This window comes from Bactrocera dorsalis, chromosome 5 (genome assembly GCF_023373825.1).
Source record: "Bactrocera dorsalis isolate Fly_Bdor chromosome 5, ASM2337382v1, whole genome shotgun sequence".
Classification (NCBI taxonomy): Eukaryota; Metazoa; Arthropoda; class Insecta; order Diptera; family Tephritidae; genus Bactrocera; species Bactrocera dorsalis.
In genome coordinates, this window is record NC_064307.1 from 13,116,359 (window position 1) to 13,127,780 (window position 11,422).

Genomic DNA, 11,422 nt, shown 5'->3' on the forward strand with positions numbered 1-11,422 from the left:
AAATTTCATCGGAAGTTGTTCTCCTACAAGTTGAACTAAAAATAGCAGTCTTTGCCGAAACATGACTTACTCGTATATGGTAAGAATAAAGTTTTGAAAGTCTGACGTGCTTTTAAAAAATTAGTTTTGCTACCGTTGCGAACTGGCATAAAATGTGATATTTATTTTATATACTAGCATATTTATCTTAATATGTTTATGAAATAAGTTATAACAGTCAGCTATGCTAGTATCGAGATATATATTTAAGCATTGCTTGCGATGTGAAAGGCGGAAGAGAGTTGATTAATTCTTAGCTCCAAAAAATATAAATTGTATTTTCGTGTTCTTTTCGCATTATTTATTAAAGTTTTGCAAAACTTCACATTGATTTATGCGCATTCGCCATAAAAGTTAAACTTAGAAAAACATTTTTTCGCTTAGATACATAAATAAATGAAAAAAGTGAGCGCAGAAACAACGTTCACTTGAATTGAGCTAACAGCTGACAGAAATAAATATGTACATGTAGACTATTCTATGTGAGTGTATTTGTACTTATATTGGGTATTTATATATAAACTGTATGTATGTATCACTGAAATTCACATTACTAAACAAGCCCAAAATCGTCTGCTGCGTTGGTGGCTTGCCCTTGAAAGACACACAGCGGTAACAATAGTACCCATCCTTAAAAATAAACTCAATGACAGCTCCCTATAAAAAAATATTTACAGAAAATAAACATAAACAAATGTACGAGTATATATGTATACTTATGTGCCCTACAGTTGAAACTTGCCAAAAAAAAATCGATATTAAAATAAAGTTAAGTGAAATAAAAATAAAAAAATAATTAAATTACATTCATTAATTGCAGCTTAATTAGGCATTTTGACACCAATTTGCGGTTAAATAAGTTTCGGCGAGCGTTGAACACCGTTTTTTTTGCAGGAATTTGTGTAATTTTCGCGCCGATTCGCGGTTGAAAATAAAAACAGCTGAAAGTGAAAAGCAAGCGAGCGCTGGCTGATGCTTTGAAATGTCATTGTGTGAGGCCAACAACACAAAAACACTACAATAACAGCAGGAATGATAAGCCAAATTGGCACAAAAAACGAGGCGAGGCATTGCTGAAGTCAATGCAAGGCGATTTACAAAGAGGCGAACGGGGAGCGCGGGATGAGCAACAGCAAGTACTTCAACTGTTGTGCAAAGATGCGAAATAATTTTGCGTGCGCAATCAAGCTGATTAAAGTCGGCGAAAAAAAAAGTAATTGTAGTTAAAGATCGATACAGCTGATGGTGAGCAGGGCGATTGCTTTTATGTGCACAACTTTTGAATGACTTTTAAGCGTGAAGCCCCTGGCTATTTAATGAATCGTTTAAACGAATTTATGAATGACTTTAAATTTAAAATTTCGTTAATATTTAAAAACGTGCGCTTAATTTATTTTGCGGCTTTACATGCAGCTGTCTCCAATGCAGTAAGTGGGTTAGAAGGGAAATCGATTTTTATGAGGTAATTTATAGCACCAAATGAGTCTGGAAAATTTGAAATACCTCGAGCAATGACATCTAATGACATCAATGAACTGTATTACAACAGGAAATCAATGTAGTTGTTTTGAATGAGTTTTTGGTTTCAGTGAAGTTGTTTTCTTCAAATGTCATATAAAGCGTAGTCGAAAAAGTTTTTTCGTATTTCTAATCAAACTTATTTTTTTTATACTTATAATGAACTTTAATGAACCAAATATGTACCGTTTTGATCGACCACTTTTTGCCATTTTTCCATCAGTATTAAACTTTACTGGTTTCTCGGCGAAAAACTGCGACAAGTAATTTTCACAGGTTTCTCTTGAGGCCAACTTTACCCCAATAAGGGAGTTCTGCATTGATCACAACAAATAGTAGACCCATGGTGCAGAGTCAGAGCTATATGGTGGGTGTATCAAAACTTCCCAGCCAAGCTTTTCCAGCCGTGTCATCACAGACATGTGTGGTCCCGCGTTGTCCTGATGGAAGATGAAGCCCTTGATCAGTTCTGGCCGTTTTTTTCGATTGCTTGCTTTAATTTTATCAGTTGTCGACAGTAAAATTTAGAATCATTCGTTCGACCTGGTTGGAGCAACTCATAGTCTATGATGATTCCTTTCAATCCCACCAAATACTCAGATAACCTATCGATGCGTCAATCCTGGCTTTGCGATCATTTGTTGAGTTTCACCACGCTTGGACCATGATCTTTTTCACACATTATTGTCGTATTTGATCCACTTTTCTTTCTTGTTACCGTTTGCGTCAGAAATGGTTCGATTTCATTTCGTTTCAATTCATGTGGTGCCCAAACATCGAATTGCTCTGTTTAGCCAGCCTTATTTAAATGGTTTAAAACCGTTTGATCATGATTGTTAAGTTTTTTAGCGGTGTCATGGCTGTTTATGTGACGGTCCTGGTCAATTGTGTCCATAATTTCATCGACTTTTTCAACGATTGGTCGACCAGAGCGAGTTGCAGTTTCCAGAACGGAAGCGAGCGAACCAGTGTTGTGCTACACGAACTGGTACACTAAATATCTATAAATGTCTCGAAAATAGTATGTCGAAAATTACATTTACAGTGGTCAACATGATGCATGCTTCTCAGCCCTGTGGCAGGTCGACAAAACAAGTTATTTGCTATGAGAAAAATCTGCTTGGAAGTTTGGCTTTTTATAGGGAAGAATGCCACGCAAGTTACTAATGAAATTTGTGCAGTTTACGGAGACACGGTCGATTGCTGTTTTGTTTCGAGCTCATACGCATAGATCCATGATTCGTCATTGACGGTCTTGCATTATCAGTTCCCACGATTGAATTCGTTGTACCAGTTTTTCGCAGTGCTATAGGATGGTGCTTCATAGCCATACAAAGATTTTAGTTCATCGATGCACTATTGTTGTGATAATCCACGTCGAAAGTTGTGAAAAATGATCGAGTTAATTCCATTTTTGGCCGAGATGAATTTTTTAATTCCCTGTAAATAAAACAATTCACGATTAAAAGACAAAACGTTCTGAGTGATGTTATGCGAAATATAATAAATTAATAATTTAGAATGTGTGAACTAACGCAATGGGCGGGGCGTATAAGTAACTTTTATTTACACAAATTAAGCAATCGAGCACATTGTCACTTATTTACAAAAACAAAAAAAATAATATTGCGCACTCTAGGCGTGTATAATCACTTAATTTGCCTACACCCAGTCACAGCAATTTGGTGTTAATAGATATTTTGGACTTTGAGAAAACAAATCGATATTCAATTGACAGCCGTGAACTATGCCAAATCGGTGTGGTGGCATCGTAACTCAAGCAGAGCCTTGAAATTACTAGTTTTGTGTGTTCTGCCAAAACGAAAACAAAAAACTATAATCAAATTATAACACCGCTCATTCATTTGAATTTGCTACGCATAATTTCATTTCATATATTTATAAGTATATACTCAAATTTATATTTATGTATGTATGTATGTGTGCACGAATATGAGCAGTTATTAGTTTATGCTCAAGCAGTTATATGTCTCACTGTCAACAACAACAACACTTGCGCACAATTTCTTGCTAATGTACGAAAGCAGAGTTGAACAGCAGTGGCGCTATCGTTTCGCATACTCGCTTAAATTCACATAATAAACAATGGAATTATGACATTTATAGACAATATTTATGATAGACGAGCATTATTGCCAGTGTGTGCATTATAAAGCTTGTATTATTAACGCTTAAATACTTATGTTGAAGAAAAAAACAATTTACGATAACGAAAAACTTAAATAATCTCCTCTAAGTTATCGCCAAATGTATAATATTGTTTAAAATATTGAGGAAGGAAGAACAAGCATTAACTGCTGCATTAATTATTTATATTTGCTTATGTTATCTTATATTATATGACACTTTTTCGAGCTGAACATAAAATCGGAATTAATGCTATGCAAATAATATGAATACACATTTCTATATAGCAGCATATGCGCCAGGATCAGTTAGCTAATTAATTATGTAGATCATTTATTTAACTCGCTCGCGCATACCAGCATATTTTAAAGAATTTACGCAAATCGCGTGCGGCTTAACTTAAGCATATTCTTAGTCAGTGTTCGACTTCGAATACATATTCATAAATCTTCGAACCGGATATGTTTCTTTGTGTTGTTGTGATCGGTTTGATTGAATTTGATTCGAATATGCGAAATGGTGATTTTCAAGGTGCTGCAGTAGACGTTTTATTTCACCTAAAAAAACAGTATTTGGTGGTGACTGTACACATACACATATATTTATATCAATATATTTACTAAAAATATATATTGACTTTTATTAGTTTATTTAAAGTATCTTATTTTTATTCAATAAAAATTTGTTATACAAAAATCACTTGTGCATACAATCGCGCGATTTGCAATGCATTCTTCAATTTGAAGGCGTCATTTGTCTTGATCTATAAAAATATCCACTCATTTACCATTTAACAACAACTGATTTATAGTCTTTTTGTTAGGTGGCATACAAATCAGTGCAAGCCATAAATTATTTGCAGAAAAGCTGTCATAGCGAGAAAGGCAGCAAAATGGCGTTGTTGAAATGGGAATTTTGCAATTAAAACTTTGGTTGCATTAATGGTAGAAACAATTTATTCTGCACTTTGCTGCAGTTGAAATGCCTTCTATGAAAGAAGTTTGCTTATAAAAGCTTTTAAAAGCAACATTTGCCAACTTATATAACACAGCTCTACAAAAAAATATTTTTTTTGTTGTTCTGATTTTCTTAGCATATTTTTATTCAAGTGTCCAGCTTAATAATTTATTCGTGAGAGTATTACATGCTATACAAGGTCTGTCGCCAAAGATACAAAACTTTTTAAATATAAATGTTTCTGGTGGCGCCACCAATGGCTGGGTATATGAAATAAAAAGCTTGATCTCTTGTTGACATTTCGTTAAAATTTTAAGACAATTGGATAACTATAGTCGATGTTATCGATCATATTGTGACAGCAGCTTTTGGTCATAGGTCGTAAAATGCATTTTGAACAAAGAGCAAAAATAAAATTGATTTTAAACTTGGGAAAACGTTTACTGAAACATTTCAAATGGTGAAAAAAGTTTATGGTGATCAGTGCCTATCCTGTAGTAATGTGCATAAGTGGCTTAAGCGATTCCAAAAAGGTCGTGAGGACCTCTGTGACGACCAGAAGTCGGGTTTCTTCAGAAGTCAAAAATAAAGACAATGTTGATTTGTTTTTACGATTCCGAGGGTATTGTACACCGAGAGTTCGTCCCACCTGACCAAACGATTAATGCTTTGTTTTACCTTGGTGTTATGAAGCATTTTTGTCATGCATTCATCGTGCTCGACCACAATACCGTGAGGCAGGGTCCTGGCGCCTGTTGCACGATATTTCGCCGTGTCATCGGTCGACGCTTGTCACTCCATATTAACCATTAATCACTCACCCTACTCACTTGATCTGGCACCCTGTAACTTTTACCTATTTGGAAAACTTCATTTGCCTATGAAAGGACACTGGTTCTCAAAGCACAAGGAAACTACTTTGAATAAAAAAATATAACTTTTGAAAAATATAATTTTTTTTTTTTTTTTTTTTTTTAACAGTCCTGTTTCTTTTACGACAAACCTTGTATTATTGTATTTTTTTCATTTTGATCAATTATCGCCTTTTTCATAATAGGAGGGAGAACCAAACGTCGCTAAACCTACTCTCATCTCAGATCTCTCTCATGCGACCACTGGACTAATGTCGGTATTCTGCGTGAGACGATTGTCTCATGTCTCTAATAGTGACTATAGTAATTTAGTGATTCTGTTAGTCAGGAGTCTCATTTTGGTATTCTGGCAAATAGAGTATACTACTTTACAGTATACTACTATACTGTAATTGCCAGAATACCAAAATGAGACTCCTGACTAACAGAATCACTAAATTACTATAGTCACTATTAGAGACATGAGACAATCGTCTCACGCAGAATACCGATATAAGTATTACTTTATGGGAGAAAAGAAGATATTTAAGTCTCCTCTATTGTACGGAATAATTGATGCCAAATTTGTTGTAAATGTCTCAATCTTATCATTATTAGAGGATATATGTATAGGTTGCTTCTAAAGCCCCCATGGTAATTGAGTATTTCGATCAGGTGGAAATCCAGGCTCCCTTATTGTTTATCTATTCACGAATGGGAATCAGTTCGTGGGTCCACTCTCCTTTGCATGAAGTTTGCTACCGTTGCTGTTCCATTGCGATACGTTTGATTCTCTCCTCTCTATTTGCTGCTGTAGACGTCTCTGATGAGTTGTATCATCGCGCGGATTTCTTCTCCCGTCTCAATTATCGCCTTGTTAGTAATGAAATGTGTTTTTGAAGTCATTATTGTGGTTCTGCTTTCTTACAGAAAGTGAGCGATATTTTCATGAAATGCCAGCAAAAATATATCCAAAATCGATCTTATATTTGGAGCAACAAAACCTCGGTAGACTAGTGTAATTGTTCCACTTGAATCTCTATTTAAGGCGTGTTAATGAGCTTAAAACAGCTACAGCAAAAATTAATCTTCCCCACTTTTATGTGAATTTATTTTGTTTTTTGTTTTTGCTGACTAAAATACAGAAGCTCTTAATAAGAACAGGTTGATTTTGCCATGTTGCATAACTAAAAACGGTTTATTACTAAGACAGTGAAAGCAAATCAACCATGTAAATTAATTAATTCCAATTAATCTTTCATACAATACGCTGGCTAGAACCTTATATGCGAAGACGAGGAGGCTTATCTCATGGTAATTGGCGCAGATTTTGGTTTCATTCGATATTGTTCTGCAAAGAAGCTGATGTATGTTCCTTATTAGTTCTTCGCCGCCGTGTTTGAATAGCTCGGCTAGCAATCCATTGGCCTCTGACGTCATCAGACGGGTAATTGCTATTCGAACTTCTTCATGATCCGGTAATGGAACGTCTGCTCCATCGTCATCGATTGGGGAACCGGGTTCATCTTTTTATAGCGTTATGTTTTCACTGCCTTTCAGCAGGCTGCAGAATTTTTTCGTCCATACTTTTAGTATGCTCTGCGCATCAGTCACTACATCACCTCCTACAAGAGTATACTTCGATCTTGAAACCTTCTGTTAATCGCCGCTTCTTTTCGTAGAATTTTCGAGCATTAGCTCGGTCGCCCAGCTTGTCCAGCTCTTCATACTCACGCATTTCGGCCTCTCTCTTTTTCTGTCTGCAAATGCGTCTGGCTTCCCTCTTCAACTCTCGGTATCTTTCCCATCCCGCACGTGCTGTGGTCGATTGTAACGTTGCGAGATAGGCAGTCTGTTTTCTCTCCGCAGCGGCACGACATTCCTCAACGTACCAGCTATTCTTTCGCTTTCTCCGAAAACTAATGGTTTCGTTTGCAGCTGTAAGTAAGGTGCTTGAAATGCCGTCCCACAGGACGATGGAGGCATGTGTAGAAATTCACGCAAGTGAGGAAAATTCTCTGAGCGCCATTTGGGAGTGGCCAGAAACGATTCTTTTACATATCGCTCAAGCAGCTCACTCATGCTATATAGAAATTTCAAGGTCCCCATTTTAGTTTCCGCCTATAAAATCCTGTTAAACTCAATATATATGTAAATATAAAATAATAAGAATATTCTCATATTTATACAAATTTGTAGTCGATTGGCCTCCAATGGTCCATGAATATTTCCTTTAGAACTTGTATTCATGTACTTGAAAGCAATTTTGCCATCTCATCGAAAACAACAGTTCTAGTTCTGAATTTTCATAAATCATTCCCTAGTAAATATACAAAAGTTTTCGATAGTTTTTGTTTCGTGCGTCACTCCATACTCGATGAGTTTGTTTTCGCAATTCATATTCGGTTCATAAACGCAACTTTTTCTAAAATTTAACTAAAAACACGAAATAGAAAAATATATTTTTGGTTTCATTTGCATAAAATTATGGAATCATTATGATATTCACTATAACCACCCAGTTCCATGGTTATGAATACGCATAACTGACTAGTCTAGCGTTAAAATATGTGGAATTTTTAATATCTTTTATATGCTTTAACAAGTCTCATCGGTTTAGGGTGTGTTTCACAGTTAGAACAGTCGGTATGTGCAATTGACGTGTGTCGCAAGTAGATTGACAGGCTGGCGAAGACAAGTATATTTTGTTGTTTTTCAATAAAATTAGATTATTTAGTGCCACGAAGAGGCGGCGTAAACCAATTTCACTTTTTGTGCATCTTCCACAACTTTTTATTAATCACTCGATTTCATTTGATGATTCTTATATAACACTTTGGCTGCACCAAAATTCAGGTCCATATAAAGAATTAAATTTTTTGTTGAAATTCCATAGACATGTGCTTCAATTTAAATTACCGTGCTATATACGTATTATTTATTCATTGCATATTTTATGCATTGTCCTTTCACTTTTAGAATGCTTTTATGGCTTTTTCATTGCCGCCAATAAGAGCAAGTCTTTGAGACGTTTAACTCATTAAAATATTGAATTGATTTTAATTTTCTTATTGAAGAATTGCTAAAAGCAAAGGAATAATCGCATTTGAAGTTCTTATTGCCAAAAACTAGCGGTTGAAATTTCGATGACTTACGTTAGTTTTTCCACCAAAGGCGAGCTGAGTGTTGCCGAAACACACGTGAGCTCCTCAAAGGTTTCATTGGTAGGAGGCTTCTATCGAATAATCAAAAAATTGTCTCAGAACTTCTGTTTATTTTATATATTTTGGCTACTCATTAAAAATGATAACATATTATTTTATATTATTGCCACAATATAAGGACAGATCCACCGATAGGAATTTTTAGTAAGGAAAGATTTTTATTTTTGATATTCAATAGAGTGTTGTTTTAAGTTTTCATTTTATACTCACACACTAATACACCTCTGCGAGATATTCTGTGAAGTGCAGAACTTTTTCATTAATTTTTTGGAGAATTTATTTATTTAGATCCTTTAATCTTTTGATATTTTTTCAGGAACTCGCACAGGTTTTACAACACATCTTACCTTCTTCTTTCTTAATTTAACAACTATATCTCTATTTCTTTTTCTTTAACAATCTCTCCGTATTTGAGTTATCAGATGCCTATGTTCCTCGCTGAATCCAATCTCTTTCAAGTTTGCTAAAATTCATTTAAGATCAGCTGTAACACGCAGATAGTGTGAAATATGGCAGCAACGATCAGTGGTTACACTGATTTGTTGAACATTAATCTCAGAGAGCTGAATGAGTGTTGAAGAGCGAAAGTGATTAGACAACCTTAACAACAAGGAAACGAGTGCTTGATTTGATATTTATACCATAACTTTCTGTTCTTGCTATAAGCATTTTGGAAGTATAAATTCAATATTTCAATATTGTTCTCGATGTGGGTTTGAGTTTTGTGATCTTGGGAGAGCCATCATAGACTTTAAAATCATCGAGAGTCGGATCAAAACGATCCATTCTCTTCTGTGATAAAGGCACTGAGTAGAATATTGTAATCGTGAGATCAGAGATAAGCAGAGGTAGGGAAACGTCAAAACGTAGTTGAAGTTTTTGTTCCGAAAACTATTGAAGTTGTGCGCAAATTAATATTGTATGATCGTCATGTGAACTATCGTGGAATTGAGACAACTATAGGCGTTGATGGGACCAGTAAACATTCAATATTGCATGAATATTTGATTGTAAAAGAAAATTTGTTCTCTTTGGGTCTCATACAATTTGTCGCGTAAATAAAGTCTCGTGTAGATTTGTCCTATAGCTGTACTTCGAAATATGTCTATGGCATCGTGACAGTTGATGCATCGTGGATTCAGACATATGAACCCGAAAGTAAACAGGAAGCACTGTATGAGTGATTTCAGATAAGTCGAATCCAACTAAAGTTGCCCCTAGGAGCAAAGGCTTGCCAGGTTTTTTGAAAAAAACTAGACTTGTCGCAACGATACAACTGGAATATTGCAGAACAGTGAATTTTGAGTGATATACAGCCATTTGTTTGCCGGTTTTATTTCAAGAAATCAAGAAAACCAGCCACCGAACACGGATCACTCTTCACCACGACACTCTTCATACAACGACTGAAACAATTGCATTTTTCGAGCACTCAAAACATTGCTTTGATAAGTCATATCAGTGTAGTCCTAAATTGGAGTCGAATGACTTATTTTATTCTCGTACGTAAAAAAATAAACTAAGAGGTCAAAGTTTTTCGAAACCTGAAGAGGCGGTTGATACTTTCAAAAGGCATGCTTTGGAACAATCAAAGTAGCAAAAGTGCTTCTACAACGCATGTAAGAGTAAATATGCAGATCTTATTGGAATAAATATTTTGAAACACAGTGAAGCGTTTTTGTTGGTTATTATTTTTTTATTTGTTTTTGTTCTCAGCCAAATTACAAAAGACGAAAGGCAGTACCTAAATCGATGCACCTTGTCACGCTGATCATTATGTATATTTGTTTTGGGGTTTCCGACATTTCCTTCTGGGTGCTACAAATTTCTTAGCAAATTTAATACACTCGTTCCCTGTTGACGGTATAAAATCTATCAAAATTAAATAAGCTTAAAAACCAATTCTTCATTTTGATTAAAATTTATATTTAACAAATTGTTAATAATTATTAAAAATATTGATTAATATGTTTCTATAGGCGAATTTAAAAATAGTAATAATCCAAGAATTAATCATAAGTAATCAACTCATTCATGGGGGTTTAAAGAATATATTTTTAATTTCCTCATTATTACACTGTGGCATGTTTGACGCTTAATAATTAAGCTATTTAGTTACAAAAACAAAAAAATACAAATGAAAATCGAAGATTTGTGAATATACATATATATATTTTAAATATAATATATACATATGTATTTATCATCCACCTGAATAAAAATTTTAAATATTGCGGAAATAATTTGAACTTAATTTCATTCAAATCGATGGGCAGCAAATAAATTTCAACGAAAATATTAGAATTTCAATTAAAAGAATTGCTAATAAAAGTGGTTGAAGCAAAAAAAAACGAACGCAAGAAAATCGAAAACACAACAACACAATCATTATTTGCACGAACTGGCCGGGTTCAAATGTGGTTGTGCTTCAAATGCAAACATTTTAATTACTTATTAAATCACACGCAAAACGATTTTAATGAATTTTATGTGGCAGCAGGAAAAACTGGAAACGGATCGGCGAATATTTCTTGGTGAATTGTCTGCATGCGTGTGCGTGTGTGAGTGAATTAGTGAGCGAGTAAATGGAGAACAAGGAATAAGGCAAGCGAACGGCTGGCAAAACGTGATTCTGTACACACACATATAAACTTACATACATATATGCATAGATGTGTGTGTATT

At 34.8% G+C, this 11,422-nt stretch overlaps 1 protein-coding gene across 1 annotated transcript in view; it reads right to left on the bottom strand.

Annotated features, from left to right (window-relative positions):
* Positions 1-11,422, bottom strand: part of LOC105224455 (EMI domain-containing protein 1) — a 175,279-nt gene that overhangs the window by 43,271 nt on the left and 120,586 nt on the right. The window lies entirely within an intron of this gene.